This window comes from Bidens hawaiensis, unplaced genomic scaffold (assembly GCF_021521415.1).
Source record: "Bidens hawaiensis isolate Kalapana, Puna unplaced genomic scaffold, B.hawaiensis_p1.1 tig00021522_1, whole genome shotgun sequence".
NCBI classification, from domain to species: domain Eukaryota; kingdom Viridiplantae; phylum Streptophyta; class Magnoliopsida; order Asterales; family Asteraceae; genus Bidens; species Bidens hawaiensis.
This window is the reverse complement of record NW_027493350.1, coordinates 13,377-35,016: the sequence shown is the minus strand read 5'-3', so window position 1 is coordinate 35,016 and position 21,640 is coordinate 13,377.

Genomic DNA, 21,640 nt, shown 5'->3' with positions numbered 1-21,640 from the left:
TATTAGGGCTCGGTACCCTCTTTCCTCGAATATTAGTAGGGTTCGGTTCCCTAGTTCTCGAATATTAGTAGGGTTCGATTCCCTCTTCGTTACCATACAACCATACATCATACCTCGAGTATTATTAGGGCTCGGTACCCTTTTCGTAACCATACAACCATCCTTTCCTTCTTTTATTAACCTTATCACGTTCATACACATAAGCATACATATCATACTTACCTTATATATAGTGTTACAACCTGACAGTACGTGCAATATCCGAAGATCGTTCACGTACCTTCAAGCAATCATTCATACATTTCACATTATTCACATAAGGCATACACTTATCTCTTAGGATAAGCGTATTAACAAACATATTGAGTATGCACACAGCCCCGAAAACATAACACATAAATGGGGCTAGGAACTCACCTGAATCCTATTACGCTCTCCGTTAATCGTTATTCCCTTCTTGAGCTGTGCACGGCTAACTGTATAATATTTACATGTATCAATTAACTACTACTACTCATGTTGTATTTCTATCTTTATATAACCCACAACGAACGGGGGTCCGGGGGCAGCGCCCCTGGCAGCGGGGTCTAGGGGCGGCAGCCCCTAGCAGGGTCCAAGGGGCAGGGCCCCTGGCTGGGGTCGAGCTGCCAGGTCAGCTTGAAAAAATTTTATTTCCATTAACTGTCTTAACACATTTTCCATTAGCATTTTGAATCATTGAATAATATGTTACTTAAAAGTTCAAGGGATGAATTGTAATTAATTCATTCTTTTTCTAAGTCCAGGGATTGTTCTGTCATTTTATTAAACTTTCTAGTTCGTTATTCAGTCTTTAACGAATTGACTTATCTTAGCGAACTGGTCATTTGTAACGAACTGAACCCTCTAACGAACTGGACCTCTGACGAATCCGTCCTTGTACGAACCAGTCCACATAGCGAATCAGTTCAAGTAACGAATTGGACCTTCTAATTCGTTATCTCCTTTAACGAATGGCTATAACAAAATGGGGGGGGGGGGTTAATTCGTTATCTTTTCCTTAACGAATCAGGACACGAACTAAGGCTAGTTCGTTTTCTTTTCCTTAACGAATCAGGACACGAACTAAGGCTAGTTCGTTATCTTTCCTCGGCGAATCTACTTAACGAATCACCCTTAATTCGCTAAATTCCCGTTAGCGAACTAGGGTTAGGTCAGGGAATGTCAGAACATTCCCGTAACCTCGTATTACTTTTTCGGCGCCGCCTTTCCGGCGCCATCATTGCCGGAAAGCCGCCGGAAAAACGCGAACTCACCGGAAAAACGATTTTTAACTCGTTTTTCACCGTTTTTCGCCCCGTTCGATCCAGATCTGAGCTAGGGTGATCCCTAAGCTCATCATAGGTTCGGTTGATACCCGATTCCACCCGGATCTCGTGATTTAAACGGTTTAACGGTGTCGGCTCGTTGTTTCGCAACTTTATCTAACGGGTTAAGCTCATACAATATTAAACTATCGTTACCTCGGATCGGTGCTCGGTTTCCTTCTTGATTTCGGCTAGAGATAAGGAAGAATTAGAGAGAAATCTTAAGTGTGTGTTTTGGGTGGTGTATGGAATATGTGTGAACGAAGATTAAATGGATATTAAAGGTTTATATATTTATGGATCATGGTCTTAAGCCCACGGTCTTTCCTTCTTTCTTTCCTAACCCAAGTCCATAACCCATATTCATTTACCCAGCACTGGCCCAACTCGTATTCTATTTATCTAAACCGATAACGACCCACTATGAAATAACGAAATTTATTTTTTTATTATAATAACCGAAAGTAGGATGTTACATGTGGTGTGTGAAAATTAGAGTTTGTCAAGATTGTTACATGTTTTAATTTCCCTTTTTTTTCTAATTTATGATCGTTTCTATAGGTTTATTAAAGCATCGTATTATATCAACCAACCATGACATATGTTTCACGATGTAAAATATCATGTAGCGGAAATGCTAAAGTCATTGTTCTAGTTTGTTCGATCGTAACATAAAGGTTCCTTTCCAACATACTAATTATGTTTATTTATTCAAAAAAGGTGAGTTGGTCCGTTTTTCTAAAATTCTGTTCATTTTGCATTTTGTTACGATTTCCCTCAAAAAGTAATTTGAAGGGTCTCGTGGCATGGTATTTTATTTCCCCTTTATAGGGGTCTTTTCCAGGCTTTGAAACTTTCTCACAGTACTTGAGGTGAGATTCTTTGGAAGAGATTAGATGAATTTTTGACAAAACTAGCTTGTGACAGATGATTGAAAACTAGAGGTTGTAGCTTTTAAAATATATTAGGTGTTTAGCAGAGTAGTTTGAGCTTTTAATAAAACGATCAAAATGAGTATAACTAAAAAAAACATAATACCAAATGTATATATCTTAGAAGGTTATTTAAGTAATTTTAAATACTAAAAGTTTATAACTTATTTTAACAATGCTTATATATCATGGGTGTAGACGTCCTTTCTGCGGTGCTGTCCCTACAAGTCCCCCTTAGTCAGTCGATGCGAGGCTTTAATCATAGGTCGCCTGACTAATTAATGTGAAGCTTCTTCTCGCTGGTTTTTGTGGGCCCTTCGACTTTTGTCCTTGTTTGTTTCTCACTAATATCCCTGGCTCTATATTTCCGGCTGTCTTGTAGATCTGCCTAAAGGGTCGCTATCTAATGTCAATGCGGTGTTGTCAGCTTGGTTATGCCAATTCAATGCTGTTGGCTTGATCATGTTGATGCGGTGTTGACGGCTTTGTTATTTGGGGTGTTACCCTACACAACTCATAGGTTACAACGTAAATGTTGAAAAGATATTATGTGAAGAACATTCAATGTTTCTTCTCTTGCTAATCCATGACCATTATTCATATATGAAACGTGTCTAAAGAGTTAGAGATCGCATCTGACTGAATTCAAAGTCATTGGTTTAGTGTGCAAGAGGGTATTTCAAATTGGGAAGAATTTTCTTCTTTAGTATGTAAAAAATGGAATCAAATAAGTTAAATTAAATTAAATTCTTTTATAGTATATAGAAAGGGAATCAAATCAATTAAATTCTGGAAAGTAAACTGCTTCTTTTGATATTATAAACTACTATTTATTCATACTGACTTTTGAGAAATAGCCCCAAGTTATGTGATTCTCCATCAAAGGGGTCTAACATTGAGAAATCTTCACATGTCATATTTTTCTTTATAAAATGGGTGTATTGTTTTCAAAACAGTTTTGGGTTTAAATGCATACTTTTAAAACAAGGAAGTTGTAGATAAGGTAACTAACGAATTCTTATCGAACTCAAACTTGCAGCATTGGAATCGTCTCGTTCAACTTTACAATATTAGATTTTAGGTTTTCCTTTTTCAAGGTCTAGTGTGTAGATTTTGAAATTTTTGTTCATACCATTGTGTATTTTTATTTATCATTGTGTTTTTGGTTTATTTTCCTCATTGTGTCTTTCTTTTCTCGACATTTTGTATTTTTCTCCAGCATTGTGTTATATTACTCAGTATTGTATTGTATTTTGTCTGATATTGTGTTATATTTTACGATTTAATATGTATTTGTACCCTTCCTAGATTTAGAAACCGTGTAGGATAAGTTAACCCTTCGAAACACTATGTATTTCCCTCTTTCATTTTCATATCTTACAAAAGTTGTTTTTCCTAAATTTTTAAATATATCGTTAAAATCAGCGATCGATGCATGAAAATGAGAGTTTGTCAAGATTTGTTTTTCCTGTTTTTCTACTCTACGGTCGTTTCGATAGTTTTGTTAAAGCACCATAGTATAGCAAGCTACCATGACATATGTTTCTTGGTGTAAAATATCAAGCAGTGGAAATGTTGAAGTCATTGTTATATTTTGTTCGTTACTTAAGGTTCATCTTAAATATGAATTTATTCTAAAAATGTGAATTGGTCCTTTTATAAAATTCGATTAATTTGATTTTTATTACGATTTTCCAAAAGAAAGAAACAAAAAAACAAAAAGAGGTGACTTTTATAAAATATATAAAACACCAACATTTTATTATTATATGACTTTTAATATTTTTGTTATTAGCTTATTTTTTTTATAAAATTATTTCACGCACTCTCTAACTCAACTTTAAATTACAAAATATTTTTCCAACCACACTTGTCTTACGTCGTCGCCTTTTTTTAAACTTCAATAAAACACAGTTCATTTGTTTTTCTTTTACTATTAATACTCTAAAATAAAAACTTACAACAAAAGTACAGATGCATTTAAAATAATTACTTTCCAACAACAAACTTAATTATCTTGTCTTTTTCTTTTTTTGCTTCCTAAATTCTTACATAAATTACTCAATCGATTTAAGTAACGATACAGTCACGTTTTCATATATTAAGTTTTAACATTAAACATGCATGTCAACTTACGAACATGTCGTGTTGATACGGATATGACCCATTAGTTAAATCCGTTCATGGGTTCTGTAGGTAGCTAAACGACCCTGTTTTAAGTTTTGACAACACCTAAACCTGTTAATTAATATCTCAAATATTGCATCATTGACGTGAGACACATGCATCACCTATACCTAAACCAGTATTTGAATTATCTTTTGGCCGTCCCAAGGAAAGTAAAGAAGTTTCCGAAACAACGACAACTTGATTCATCTTTATTTCAATTGTTCAATTATGACCAATTTGGTCAATAGAGTTAGAATAGTCAACTTATTTTGTTTTAGGGACCATCGCGTATTTTCCACAACATCATATAATGAGTCATAATGAATTCGGATGATATTTTTAAGGACTATTTAGTCCTATAAAAATCTTACTTTCTTAAAGTTATATAGCATCGTTGAATGTTTATATTTATTTACAAGTAATTTATCCCATGTGAGATAAAAACTCCCAAGAATATATATTTGGATTTATATTATAAATCGTGCCTACACTTTATTCATAAATCATGGTATCATCTATACAGTTTACTAAAGGGGATATGTCAAGGTATCCGAGTTTTGTAACTAATAAACAAAAAACGTGCGTACCATTCGTTTTCATATGTCTATCCTTTTATTTACGTTTTATATACTTGACTATTTTATGCATTTACGTTTTATATACTTGACTACTTTTCTCATAATAATGCATTATCAAATAAAATATGTAACCGTAAATAGAGTTGTTCATGAGCTTATTTGAACCGAGCCAGGGTAAGCTCGGGCTCAGCTTAGTTTTAAACCGAGCTGGCTCGACTTTGTTCTATTAGCTCAGTTTTTTTCATCATGTGGGAATTAGAATTGGATAACGTTTGATATGAAAGAATGAAAGATGAAATGTAATTAGTCATTTCAAATAAATGAAATAAAACATGTTTTGTTATCATTTCATGCATGAATGAAATGGATCATTTCATAAGAAATAAAACTCCTATAAGGATTTTCATTCTTTTAAATATAGATGTTTTTTTTGTTCCTTCGAGAAATAAAAAAAACTCAAAGAGTCAACAATTATTATTATTAATATTATAATTATCATACTTTTTATTATTATATTATTATCATAATTATATTATGATTATTATTTTATATTTATAATTATTATTATATTACAATTACTATATTGTTATAACTATTTGTCTATTATAATATAATACTATGTAAACGATCCGTCGCGTTGCGGCGATGCAACAACTCAAATTCAGTTGATATCGGTTAAGTTCGTTATAACACTAACACTAATAAAAAATAAAGTGTAATTGTCGAAAATAACATTGGCATACGTACAATTTATGATCAAAACGAAACGAACTTGGCTACGATACCGGCACTCTTATAGCTTATGATACAAGTAACATATTTAAAAAGATGTTTACTCAATCGTTAAAATACGGGCATTACGACGATGAGTTTATCTGAATTTGATCGGTATCGAAGTTGTTTATTATGGTTTTAAAAATAAAGCCAGATAATAAACTCTTGAAGTTAAAATATTAAAACAAATAGAATGATAAAAATTGTATAGATCTATGTATAGATAAAACAAATACAAAAAATGGATCCATGCTCCTCCAAAACTCATCAAATAAAAAAGTAATATTGCTTTATAAAAATGTAATCATACAAATGACGGGTTTGAGCAAAACCATCATAGCATAAAGCTAACATATTGTCAACAACCATCAGGCAACAATATGCTTATTGTGTATAAAAACCAAAATGATATAACTAAATATTATTTCTAAACTAATAAGCTATTCAAACAAAACTTTTGTGGCACCGACAATTAAACTTTTATCTATATATATAATTTACTAGTTTGAGGCCCGTGTATTACACGGGTAATTGTTGAAAATTTTAAACTTTGACCATTAAGTGAAATACATTTAAGAAATTGATTATATATTGTTAATACAATTACAATTAAATTAAAATTACATAAATTACATAACTAAGATTACACAAATATATTACAAATAGGTAAAGACTTCCTTTAACACTACATTTGTGATTGTATTAGCAGGTATACATTGTTTATCAAAAATCAAAATCTTTAGTCCATGTCTGCTTGTAGCTATTAATAAAGTAACATATAGGCCTGCTTATAACTCTTGATATAGCCATATATAGTTGTCCGTGTGACAAAAAAGGTTCTCTAAGTACATACCAACTCTAGATAAATGATAATATATATCTATGATACTAATATAAAAATATTCATACACATAAAATATCATGTCATTTGAGAATATCTGCTCATGTTTATAAAAAAAAACATGATTATCTCAAAAACCATATACCTGAACTTTGATGACATAATCATCCTTAGAATCTTTACGATTTGAAATAGATTGATCATGATAAAGTTGTTGTTATTAATATTCTGTGTATGACAAATGTTTTAATTAACTTTATATTTTACAATTAATAATTGTATAATCAAGCAAAATAAAAACCGGAAATTTAAATATAACAAAATGATTTGTTTGTTTCATATGAATGTAATTGCCAGGATAATGAAAAATACATAATAACGTTAAAACCATGTTCAAATAATAATGATTATTCTGAGTTAGAAGAATATTATAAGATTTAAAGTTGCATAAAGTGAATGTAGTGATTCTTATATATAATCGTTGAAAGTAGGGCTGTCACTTTTACCCGTAACATGAAACCCAACCCAAGAAAACCCGTACCTGAACCCAAACTAACCCGACCCGAGAAACTCGAACCCAAGAAAATACTAACCAGAACTTGAAACGAAGTAATTCAGGTTGGTTCTTGGGTCCGAGTTCTAGGTTTCGGGTCAACCTGAAAACTTTTATTTTTAAAATCATACGTATTTTTAGGTATTAAAGGCTAAGTTTTAGCCGCTGACGTTATCAGAATTTAGTCTAAGTTGGTTGTTCTCATTCCACATATTATGAATCGAATTTTTATTGTTTATTATTTTGAATATAAACCATAATAAACACTAATGACTAATCGTCTCTTGTCAATCCATATGAAGAATACTTATTATATATAGTAACGAATTTAGTTGTAATAAACCTATAATTTTAATGTTATATATTGAAATAACTTAAAAGATAAGGACCATATATGAAAATTGGTTAAAAAAAGGTGAAGATGGCTATGGTATTGACAAGTGGCAAAAGTGGTAGGCTTTTATTAGAAGAGATAGATTAGTATATTATAAGTGTTACTACATTATCAATATTATTATTTTAAATTTAACGAGTTAACAATTCACAACACGCGTATGTGATTAAGATTGTTACGACTATTATTTTTCGGTTTAGCAATCTTGTTGTAGTGCGAGGGTCTTAAAATTATTTATTATGAATATTTATTATTATTATTATTATTACTAATAATAATAATAATAATAATAATAATAATAATAATAATAATAGAAAAGTGGTGAATCATTCAATTCCTATATTATAACCAAACACGACAATGAAACGGTAATGATTCGTTTCATTCCGTTGTCAATTCTATTACTATGTCCATTCAATTCCCTCATCTATACCACTACCGCATACCAACCCACCTCTAGCCATGTGGGGGAGGAAATAAGCATTTACACTCAGCCACAAATTTTATGTACACGACCGGGGGGGTTCTATTTTTCTCTTAATGGGGGTTTCGGTTCATAACGAGCTCAACCGAATACAAAAATAAATTAAAAACAATACATCATCGAATAAAACAATAAAATCTTTAGCATCTGAACTAACCAACAACAACAATAATGCAAACACGGGTTTTCAACAACTTGTTTGTATTAGGAATTTAGATTTGAGAGAGATCCCCCCCTCCCCGACCCTTTTGTTTTTTTATTTTACGTTTTTAATAATATGTTGTATGGATTTAGGTAAAAAAAATTGTGCTAAACCGAACTGAGCTAACGATCGAGCCAAACCAAGCGTATCCGGCTTGTTCAAACCAAGCCGAACTAAGCTCGCTTTCTAATCGAATCGGGCTAGCTCAGCTCAGTTTCAAACCGAGCCATACCGGGCAAGCTTTTTTCAAACTAAATCCGAGCAAGCTTCGAATGAGTTCCGAGCCACGAGCTCTTAACAGTGCTAACTGCAAAGATATAAAAACATATTGATCAGACCAAGATGTGTGGAATCTAAGATAAAAGAAATACAATATTAGTATTAACGGATTTTGAACATCTAGTATGGATGGGCCGAAAGTTACGAGTCCCAATTTTTTTTCCTGTTTCGAAGTTTCGGGTCGGCAATATGGTTCGGGTCAAGTCAAACAATAAAAACTTTATATTCAGTCATTTAACAAGAACACCAATTCATTAATTCAGCTTATCGTATTACACATAAAAAACAATTTTTAAACAAAAAGACAATATATGAAGGGAAAGATGAGTCCTTGAAAAAGAATCACAACTTAGCACGATGACCTTTAAACTCATCAATTACAGATGTCAAATCAAAATTTTACCAAGTTCTCTTTTCATACAAATCATCAGTTTTCCCAAGATAATTAACCTAACGCATACAAATCATCAGTTTTCCCAAGATAATTAACCTAACACATATCACCAGACCAACCAAAATTTTTTTATAACTTTCACACATATAACGTCATAAATTAATAAAGAAAAAAAAAGCATAACCCACAACTTTTAAGTTTTAATAAAAAATTAAATACATCAAATCCACATTCAAATACCGAATTCACATAATCAAAGCACACGTATCCTTAATTCATGAATGGAGACCGAAGTCAATCACCAATAATTCCAAACCCTAATATACCAAATTAAGAAAAAAAAAACAATAAAAAACACTGAATTTGTCGTTTGGCTAAATTTTGAATTATGACTTGTGAGCACTCGTGATTGACCCTGGTCTAGTGGTTCGAGCCTTTTTCGAATGGCCTGCTTCTGATTATCTTCGATTTAAATTTAAATACATGTAACATCGTGTAAATATTGGGTCAAATACCAAGTTTCAAAGTTAGGATCAAAAATGAAAATTTTGTTTTCCTGTCTCGTCGCGATACGCGACGGATCAGAAGACAAGCCCATCGCGTATCACGAAGGGCATGTTTACAAACCCAAGAAATGGGCGGTGAGCGATACGCGACTGCCCAAGCCCCAACGTCATCGCGTATCGCGATGACGTGGTCTGACAGGCACGACACGTGTCCCGCCACGTGTCACCACGTCGCACAACGTCCGCCACGTGGCAAACCTACTGGCGAGCCATCAACCCTACGTCACGATACGCGATGGGGTACTCATCAAGCCGTCGCGTATCGCGATGGGTTTGTTGATCAGCCTATAAATTGAGGCCTTCATCCCTCATTCTCACTCACCCACACTTCACAGCTACTTTCTCTCTCTAAAACGCAAACATCTATCTACCTCGAAGTACGTGCAAATGCTCCTCGTTCCGTGCCTAAACCGAAGTTATCTTGAAGTGCGTGCCACCCGCCGACAACATTATATTGAAGGACGAGCCATCCCAAGACGACCTGACAACCCGCCTCGGTAAGCGTGCCGACGAGTCTTGAAGATTGGCGTAATTCGATTTGCGTACCAAGAAAGGTGTTGATCAAGGAGCTCGAAAGAATTAAAGGCGTTGAAGTGCTGCCCAAGTACTAGCGTTTGATAAGCAAAAGCAAGGTAGACATAATGCCCGAATAAAATAATAATAAAATATTAAAGGCTTAAAACCCTAAGTCGATGATATATGCTCGATACCTCGAAAATAAACAAAAAAGAAAACATAACAAAGAAATATAAAAGGAAGAGATATAAATATAATGTGATTCTTTGTTATATTATTTAAGTTTATTATTATTATTATTATTATTCTTAAATAATAAGTAAGTAAAGTATACGTTTCGTCAAGAAAAATAAAACGTAGTGTTTAAGAAAAGTAAAACAAGTAAAACTAGAGGTTTAACTTGTAAAAAGAAAAGAAATAATATTTAAACTAAAGGTTTAAGAAGAAAATATAATCGAGTTAAAAATTATACAAAAAGAGACTAAAGGTTTTAAGCGAGATTAAAGATCTGGTATTAACAAAAGGTTATACTCGTACTATAGGTGCGAGATAACAAGGAAGAACCGGTCAGTGTATTGAAGCTGATCATTTCAAAAGAAAGGTAAATACGCGCAACTTTATAAACTTGTATTAAACGTGTCAAACAAATTGATTACATGAGATTACGTATCTCTAAAACATTATAAACAAAGGTAATCGCTAGCCATCAGGCTGTCGTGTACGTTTGTTTGGATCTTTACATATGTGGTTAAAAGTCGGTGGGCACACCGCGCCACTTGTCACGAGCCTCCGCCACGATGGACCGGACCTAAGTTACGTCCAAGTGAGGGTGATTATGTGTATACTAATAGTAGCCAAGTAATGTCGAACGTTGCGGTGTTTGCTGAGTGATTTGTGTAGATCTTCAATTTATAATTGTGTTTTGTTTTTAAACTTGATTATTCCTAAGCCACGATGGGCCGGACCAAAGGTATGTCTCGAGGGGTAATCAAGTAAAGAAAATATTTTATGCGTCAGCTTATTCATCAACATGTGTTGCTGACGTATTTTCTAAAAAATTTTCAGGTAAAGAAGATTAGCCGCTTGGAAAAGACGAAGTGACATCTAGGCGATTTGATGGCTCAGATCATTTTGTTAATATTAAAATATAAATGGTGGTTTTTATATGAACAAGTCTTTGTAAACAATTAACGGGTATTTTATAATCTCGTCTTTTGTAATGTAAATATAATATTTTAATCGATGCAAATATATTTTCCGCTTTAATCCGCTAACTCTGATTTATTTACAAATGTGGTACCAACTGTTGGTCGCACGCATATGCCTAAGATGGGGGTGTGACAACACCTAAGCACCCAGAAAAAAACTCTTCTGCTTCGAATGCTTGATCAGGATTGGGAGTGTGGACTTATTAATTTTTTTTTCCTTAAAAATCTTTTATACTTAGGCCTTTTGTTTTAAAGAAAGAAAAATGGGCCTATGAGGCTTTCTTTACGTTTATCAGGTAAACGGTTTCATGTTCTTCGACTTAAAACGAAATTTGGTTAAAGAAAAATAAAGCGTGGCCGGACATAAATAATATGGATGAGCCGACAATTTGAGAAAAAATTACCCTGCTAAATAAAAAAACTGAATGTGCCGAGCCCGTCTTAACCCTTTATAAGATCCGTCCCCGAATATTAGACTAGGTAATTTCAATTTGTAACAAATATCTAATTTTCAATTTTCAAATAAAACTATACTATAAATATCAGCCAGAAAATTGCAACCACACCTCCATCATGCATTCAATTATTCAACAAGTTGCGTACACTTGCCGGGAAAAATGAAAGAAAGAAACATGCACGTCTATATCTACATTTAGTTTAGTGAAAAGCATTTGTGAACACCTACTTATGACTAATTAACCCTCTGCCATAAATATCACTAAATCTTTTAATACACCAACAAGAACGGTTCATCGTGAAATAAAAAAAGTCGTTAATGTTATGATTACATACATAAAAATGATTCTTATGTCTAGATGTTCAACTATCATTAAAATATGATACTGAAATGTGACAAACAGGAAGAAAGAGAGAAAGGAAACACGTAATCGAAGTTTAAACCGCTCAATAAGCTAGTTAATTTGATTTATTTTAACATTAAGCATATACAAAAATTACCCTCTGAAGAGGTATGTACCCGCCTTAGCATCGAGCGGGGCGGGTCAACCCACAAGATATAGACAAGAGGCTTGAAATCAAGATATCATGAAGGCACAAAGCCAAAACCTATGCGCACGGCGCATATCATATATGCTCACGCATCACATATGCTCACGCGTATCACATGCTCGCGCACCATATATGCTCACGCATATCACATTTGCGCGTGGCGCATATCGCATGCTCACGCATCATATATGCTCACGCATATCACATCTGCGCGTGGCGTATATTACATATGCTTGCGCATATCACATCTGCGCATGAAACATCTGCGCGTGAGAATAAAGAGAAGACTTCGCGCATCCTCAGGATAGGCGCATATCACACGTGCACATAATCAACCTCGTCCTTATCCAAATCAGGATAAGGACAACCTTGATTGTGCTCGTCAGCAAACCTTCCAGAAGGTATCCTTTAAGGAATAAGAATATGCTGATGTTGACAGCTACCAATGAAAGGTGGACAACTTAGCAAAACCCATGTGCTACCACGTGATTGCACATGGGTCAGGTGAAATACCTGGGTCAGAGAATAATCAATGAAAAAGCACCAGGTGTCCTAAGGACACGTGGCGCAAAGCAACAGGAGGAGGCCAAAAAGGCCCTAATGGGATCTGAGCCCAATGATTGGAAACCCTAACACTATAAATACCACACCACCTCCACAAGGGGAGGTAAGCAAGAAAATACATTCCAATTCCTTACTCACTCTCAGATTATTATTATCTTCTCCTACAATCTCTTATTCTCACACCGGAGGGTTACCCCAAAGAGGACCCCTCTGTCCCTTTCTGAGGGGTAAGTTCACGGTGCTGCTCGTTTTGTAGGTGGAAGAACTCATACTCCGGAGAACCATCGGTGAAATAGCATACTCATACCCGAGGAAAGTTGATCGTCTACTAGTGAGCCGATCCACGTTTCTTCACCCTCGTTTATGGATAGATTAATTATTACTACACACCAGGTATACTACATTAAAGATATATGGTGGTACTATACACATTTCATCGTGTACTCCGTAATTGATCAGTCGTATAGCAAATGACAACTTGCTAAATCTATCTTCTGTTGACCCTATAGCTCATGTGTACCCTCATCTTTGTGAAAGATTTTAGCTTCATTATTATATACCGATGGTAGAATAACTCATTATCAATTTAAAATTCAAATAAATATATTTGATGACATAAAACGACTATTTGTAATACATTTTTTTACATAATATAATAAGACTTAATTATATTTTTTTATTTGTTTTAAATTATTCACTGTAATTCATACATTAATATATCAAGTGTAACACACGGGTTTCTAAAGCTAGTTATATAAATATCCAAAAGAATAAAAAGAATATCCATGAAATATCAACAAAGTCACATCTACAGTCTACTTGCCCTTAATCGCTATCTTCGTTTGGAGAAACATTTAGCAGCCACGGATAATGCAAGCAAAAGACGCAAAATTTGTATTAATTACACGATAAGGTCGAATTAGAACATTAATGAATGTTGAAGAAACACTAAGTGAACCGTGGACAGATTATAGATAATCTGGGGGTTAAGTAATGTTTCCCACGGATGAGATCTAGCTGAGAAGGTTGTTCTTCAGGAGACCTGCAAAACAGACACCGTAAGCTCGTCACTGAGAAGGGGGGGGTTCCTCCTTGTGACCACCCTCCGGCGTGAGAATCAGACTAGGTTGCTCTGAATATAAGAGTATATTAAGAGATTGCTAGATAAGATTGAGATATCAGATGATCTTACCATTCCAAGATGTTGGAGTATTTATAGCCGAAGGTAGGTTTCCTAGAAGGTACAGCCGGCTGAATAGTATTCCTGTTCTACCAACAGTGGACTATGCACAGGCCATACTGGTTGGTGGATAGGTTACGGCCAACAGTAACAAAGTCGGCTGCACTATTCCACCAACTGTAGATTATGCACGTCCCACCTACTGTGGATTATACGCAGGCCAAGCTGGTTGGTGAATAGGTTACGGCCAACAGTAACACTATTCTACCAACTGTAGGCTGCGCATGCCCCTCAGTAAGAGTTTGTGAGTAGGCAGCGGCTAATAGTGACAAACAGTACTAGAGGGTGCTCCTCCTTGTACTGTTGTCGGTGAGCTGTCACCCTGTGATTGGCTCATGGGCTGTTCTGGTCAGATTGTCTGTCCTATCCATACCTTGGTAGGTATAGTACAAAAGATCTTTCAGAATCATACGGACTGGCTCATTTTGGCGGGATTGTTCCCGCCTTGCTCATTCCTTCATGTGACTACTGAAGTAGCTATTGTCTTGTGCGTGTAGCCCTGCTGTCTGCGGGTAGCCTTCCCTGATGGCTTGTATCCGCAACTGCGGGAACAGGCGGGGTACTTCACCATTGGGAGGCTTTCCCTGCTTGTACAGCTTGCGTACTGCGCGTAAGGTTCTCTGAGCATGGTGGGTCCTGCGGGAGCAGATGGCCTTTGCGCAGACGTCCCTGTTCAAGGTGAGTCTTGCGGGACCAACTGGGCTCTGCTGGGACCTACCTCTTCAAATGTCTTTATTATATGAACTAGTGTTAGATTTTAGAACCCGTATATTACCGGAGATAGTCCAAATAATTAAATTACAAATAAAGTTAAGCAATAAATACATAATTTATATATGTAGAAAAATGTATAGCTTTTATACATCTATCTATTAGTGAAGTTACAACACTATTTCCCAAATACTAATTAGGCCCTTGAAATCGATATTAGTGGAACCAGTAAACAAACAAAACTTGGAAATACTAGAATGTCCCTAAATGTAGAATCTGACGTACATATATTAGCAACGAATGACTCGAGTAAAAAATGAAAACAAAGTCTAAAACCTAGTTTGTATAGCTATATGATCACATGAATAAGGAAGTCCTGAAAATCACATGATTATTGTAGGTCTTCTTTGGATGGATCTAAAAACTTTACTCGGATCAATCCGTGTTATTAGCTAGCAGAAATCACTAACAACACTCGGATCTCGGATCTTAGTTTGTATAAACAAAAGAAAGATAGAAAGTGGAGTGTTTGGCGAGAGAGAAAACTTTCTCTTTTATTTCCTTGAAAGTGTTTTGCTCGCGACATTAAATATTATCTTGACCATAAATATATAACGGGTTTCGTCATTTGATATCGCAAGTCGCTTGAATTGGCCTTTACAACTATAATAATAATAAAAACACAATTGAAAATATGAAACTTTGGGGGAAAGTTCAAATCAAAGGCTTAATCGAAGGAATTTGGGCAGGATATCAGTGCAAGCTGCAAACCAATAATACGATAGTCGTTTGAGCCACGTTCAGTCGAGATTTTACATCACAACTCCAAAAAGCTATACTTTAGCGAATTTTAAATTTTATTTGATGTGCTAAATATAATGGATTTTGCATATATATATATATATATGAGTAAAATTAGTTACAATAATGTAAATTATGTAATATTAAAAAAACAAAAATAAATGAGATCAAACACATCGTGAAAGACGCATTGGAGGTTAACAGGTCGTGAAAGACGCGTTTGGTAGCCAAACATATTAAGAAAGGCGCGTTGAGACCAAACATATCTTGAAAGGCGCGTTGTGACCAAATATATCTTGAAAGACGCGCTGAGACCAGACATATCGTCAAAGACGTGTTTATAGGGGATATTCTGGAAACTTTTTATTTATGGGTAAAAAAATGAAATCTCTCTCAATTAATAAGACATTTTAAGAATTTTCACTTAAAATACACGACTTAAGAAGACCAGTGACAAGTTTATTTGATTTATTATACTTGATAAAACTTTCTCTTACTAAATTATTTAGATTTGGGAAATACTGTTAATCTTTTTATTATTACTATTATTTTAAACAAAGCTCTTTCTCTAATTTCTTTAAACTTGTTACCAAGAAAAAAACCGTAAACGCATAGCCTATACTTGTCTTTTAGGTTGGTCAAATACTTGTGGATGTGCTCAAAAATGTTTTTGCTGTCTCTAGAGGGGGAAATAGTGGTCATAACTCAGAAGAATGTGCTCATGGGTTACGAAAAGTTTAACCAAAAGTCTTTAGTAATAATTATTATTGTTTTTAAAATTGAAGACTAAAGCTCTCCTAAGGATTGATCACATTTTCTACTTAAATTCATTTTTTTTTCATGTTTTCCTAAAATAATATGTTTGTTAACCTTTTCTATTAAATTTGACATTTTTATATAATCAAAATCAAGAAAACAATATATATCCATAAAAAAAATAGATGTTCACCTTCGTAGAATTAATCAAAGCATGTGCATGTCCTACACTCATAGATCAGTTTTGTCATGTCATGTAATTGATACGTAATAGATTATCGTCTTTGTACCCTGTTTATTGGCACTCTATTAATATAGGTATAGCGATATTTATGTACGAAATTATGCATCTAACACTTTGTATGATAGGTAACATCAATCCAATTCAATGGCACCAATTTTCATGCAAGAAGGCCCATCTATAAGGCTGAGGGGTGTGGGGGGCTCCAACGGGGGCGCGAGTGGGGGCTCCAGCCAATAATATTGTGACGTGTGGCAGAGAGAGAAACTGGATAAGGTGGGTGTTGGAGCCCCCGCTGGAGCCCCTGGCCCTGGTGTGGAGGGGCTCCAGCAGGGGCTCCAGCGGATTTTTTTTTTATTTTTTTATAAATATATTCAAAAAACGTATTATTAAAAAAACTCATAAATTATTAAAAAAAACACACATTAAAAAAAAACACATTAATATCTAAAAATAAAAAAAAAATTAAAGTACTAAAAAAACATTATTCTTATTCTTCGGCTTGGTCTTCTTCGATCAACCTCTTTCGGATACGTTCCTTTTGCTTTTCCATCAGCATTTGATCGACCGGATTTAGGTTACTGAAGTCTCTTGTAAGGAAGTCCAAATCTCTCATTCGACTTTTTTCCTTTTTGTCATTAGAGACCACCTCCATGGTTTAGTTGAATTTATTGAGGGATTCAACAAGATCGACGATGTTTACGGCTCCCCCCTCAGCCGGTTTTTTCCCCTTGGCGTCCCGTCCTAATGGCCGCCTCCTCGGCGGTGAAGACGTTTCCTCCCCCGCAATGTTTAGGTCGAATCCAACGCGGCAATCCGACGCGGCAGAAGTGCTATACGCTCCAGACGAACTAGTTTTAGTCCGTTTCGGCCCTACTTCCGCATCATGGTCCGGCGCCACCAGCTCAACCCACTTGGAACACCTTTTCAACCTCTCCCACAACTTTACATCGTCCCACGTCTTCACCGTTCCATACCTCCGCAAACACTCCTGCTTCCACTCTTCGACAGTGAAATTGTAAACCGCCAAATCATCACTGCCACTTTGTCTCATACGACCGGCGTTCCTGTTGAAAAGATTAGTAAACAAGCCGACAAATTTTCTGATTTCGGACCACCGACCCGAAATCATATCGGCGTTTCGCTCTGTACTCCCAACGAGCGTATAGAACGTCTCCCTAACCTTTGTCCAAAAAACCTTGCTTTTTTGGTAGTCGGCTGCAAAATGAATAATTAAATTAGATTTCCGGTTAACTTTTTTATTTAACTTTTTTATTAAAAATCATTTTTAAAAACGTTAAAACAATTACCGCAACGCCGATCCTCAGAAATGACTATCCAAGCCCGACACAAGGCTTCCTTCTCATCCGATGACCACGGAGTGGTTTTCCGTTTCATCCTCGGAGTCGAAGCCGGTCCCGGCCCGTCCGTTGCAAGTTGTTTTTTCCGGTGGACGCGTCTCCTTGCTCCCGTAGCATCACCGTGTGATTCTTGTGTCTCCGGAACAACAAAGTTAGGAGACGGTTGTATGTTGGATGGTTAAAAGCCGGATGTTTCTTGCGACCCCGAAAAAAACATCGATTGGTCTGGTGACGACCATAAATCGTCGTAACTATAACCTGAATCTAGGTTTGGGTACCAATTTCCAGCCATGTTTTTAAAAAAAGGTTTGGAAGATGGGTTGATTTTGGGTTTTTTTTGAAGTTGTGGTAATTGTTTTATGTGATTTTGGGTGTGGTATGTGATTTTGGGTGTGGTAATTGGTTTAGGTTTATATATAGGAAAAACAGATTTTTTTTAATAAAATTAAAGAGCCCAACGGCTCATTTCTCATCCCAACGGCTCTTTCACGCATTCCCATGTCCCTTTACGCCTCTTCCTTCACGCGAACAGGCTTGCGCCTGTTTTGAAAGCCGTGCTCGCGCCCCTCTCGCGCCCCTCTCGCGCCTCGGTGGTGTGGTGCTCGCGCCTGCGCTCTCGCGCCCCCGCTGAAGCCCCACACCCCTCAGCCTAACTCCATGGTCTCCTCCTTACTATGATAAGGAGTTAGAATTGATTAAAATGGGTCGAAAGCCAACACTTGAGTGGGAGAACGCGTCACAAAATTGAAGGGGCATCTAATAGAAATTGTGACTGCGCTCTGCACATGTCCACTGCCGGCTTTGAAATGGAGTGGGAAGGGCGACCGCTTCTAGCCCGATTACCCGGTAGGCTTGAATTTTTAATAATTTTTTGGATATATATATATATATTTATATATATATATATAGGATGAGTATCATTACAGAACTGTTAAATTATTTAAGAACTTGAATGAACCCTTGAAAACTAACGTTTTTTATAAAAATTTTTGTATGTTAACGTTTTTTGATAGTAGTTTTATCATTTTTAATATCTATATCTACGATTACAATTTTGAAAATTAGTTTTTAAACATATCTATGTTTTGTTTTACACCTATGTAAATTTGTTAGTACATAAATTTTACATATATGTAAACTTGTGATTAATATATGTAATCAAATTTTTTATATAAAACATGATAAAACTACTCTTAAATAATGTTAATATATAAAAAAATTAAAAATTGTTTGGTTTTTAAGGGTTCTTAAGAGTTCTTAACTTTTTTAGAGTTCTTAATGATATCAACCATATATATATATATATATATGGGTTATAATAAAAAGAGATAGTTTCTTAGGAAGAGTAAGAATAAATCTAAGCCCTTGGATCTATGATCTAGTGGTTGAGATTGGTAGTTTTTAAACTACCAAATAGTTTCATAGAATTTTGGATTTAGGCTACATAGTTTCCTAACTCTAAATTTTATGTCATTCCTACTCTTCCTACAAAACTATGTCTTTTTATTTTAACCATTTTTCTATATATATATATGATGAGTATCATTACAGAACTGTTAAATTATTTAAGAACTTGAAGGAACCCTTAAACACTAACGTTTTTTATAATTTTTTTTGTATGTTAATGTTCTTTGCGAGTAGTTTTATCATTATGTATGTCTATATCTACGATTATAGTTTTGAAAATTAGTTTTTATACATATCTATGTTTTATTTTACACCTATGTAAATTTGTTAGTATATAAATTTTACATATATGTAAACTTGTGATTAATATATGTAATCAAAATTTTTTATATAAAATATGTTAAAACTACTCTTAAATAATGCTAATATATAAAAAAACTTAAAAAATTGTTTGGTTGTTAAGGGTTCTTTATTTTTTTAGAGTTCTTAAATGATATCAACCATATATATATATATATATATCGTTTGAAAAGATATGTAATTTTAATGTTAAAACTCAAATCATAACCCAATAGGCCATTTAAAAACATAATTGCTTCCCCCCCCCCCCCACCCCCCCCAAAAAAAAACTTCATTTTAGTTAAGACCCAATTTTTTTCTCGTATTCAGTGTAAAAATTGTTATCGATTATTAGGACGGCCCTACTCATGCCAACCCTCATATATCTTCCTTTCTTCAAACCGAAAACGGGTTGTCTGTTAATTCTTTGGGCTACCAAACAAACGGCGTTGTAAGTTGAAACCATTTACATTCCTCCCTACCAAACACCCGTAATTACTTTTCAAATACTTTAGGCAAATTATGTCATACAAATAAAACCTACTCTAGACCAGTGTTGCTTTTAAGGAAAGATACTTTGAAAACAAATATTATAACGAGTATTTAACCTATAAACTTCTAAGAACAAATATTCAAGATGTGAAAAATTAGTAACCAGTTTATACATAACTTTGATAAACTATTATATGACGGTTTTGATTTAGTCCGTATGAGGCCTTAATTTGACGTGTCATGTGCATAAAAAAGTCTTTCTTTATAAATTAGTAAATCAAATCTCCCTGATTCGGTTAATCAACTATCCCACGACAACAAAAACTAAATATTAATTTATTATTTCGTATTTTACGTTTATGTTTTCTTTTTTTCCCATGCGAGATGATGTATTTTTTTTATTACCATGTACTGTTTTGAAGTTTTTTGTTAATATAAATCTCATCTTTATAATATTTTTAGTTAGTAATTGTTTTAATTAATAAGTACTAGATGCATTAACAAGCTGTATAATATAGTTTGAAAAAAGAGGTGAACGATGGAGGATGGTGGTTATAGGACGTTGAGATAACATACAATGAAGAAAGATGTGTATAGTCATTACTCCTGAACTTTGGTCAGATTAGATACGTCATAATAAAGTCAATATCAGTGGCGAAGCAAGGATATTTTTCATATGGTGTCAATACCTTTTAGTACTCAAATTTATAATAACCTAACGTTAGAATTTTCAGATTAGTTCGGATCATGTAATAAAAGAAGTCGTCTTAATAAAAATACATTTTCACTGGAAATGACTACACGAAGATCATTGGTCTGAGGTCGATCACCGGTCAACTTCAATAATTCAATTGAATTTTTATTTTGTTGAGTATTTAGCTTAAAACAATTGGGAAATTGTGTTAGTATTTGTTATGTAATTGAATGGATTCATGGACTATAAATTTAAAAATAAGCGGGCTCAATTACACAAATGGGCTGCAACAATAGTTGGGCTGCACGCAAACTTAGCCCGTCGAGATTGTAGTGGAACGACATGATTAAGGATATATTGGATATTGCTTGGATTTTTCTACCACTTTCATACACAATTTTGTCATCCAAATCATCTACATGCATCATATGTTGTTTAAACGGAAGATTGATGATATGGATTCTCGGAAACAGAACTTGAATGCGATTAAGGCCGACGGTGGAACTTTAGAGATGTTAATACTATATACAATAACGTGAAAAAAAACCTGAAAGAGAATGAGAGAACTCATTTCATCTTGATTATTCATTCTATCAATCATTACAAGGTATATATGAAAGAGAATAATTAAGAGAGAAAATAGAGGAAATATATGGTTGTTAAGTGACTTAATTATAATTTATAACAATCTTAGCTTTTACTTTAGTTCCAAATTAAAATCAACATATGTTTAGTTTCGAATCTAACTCAATTACTCACACATTTTAACTTTCTACAAACATTGTGTGAC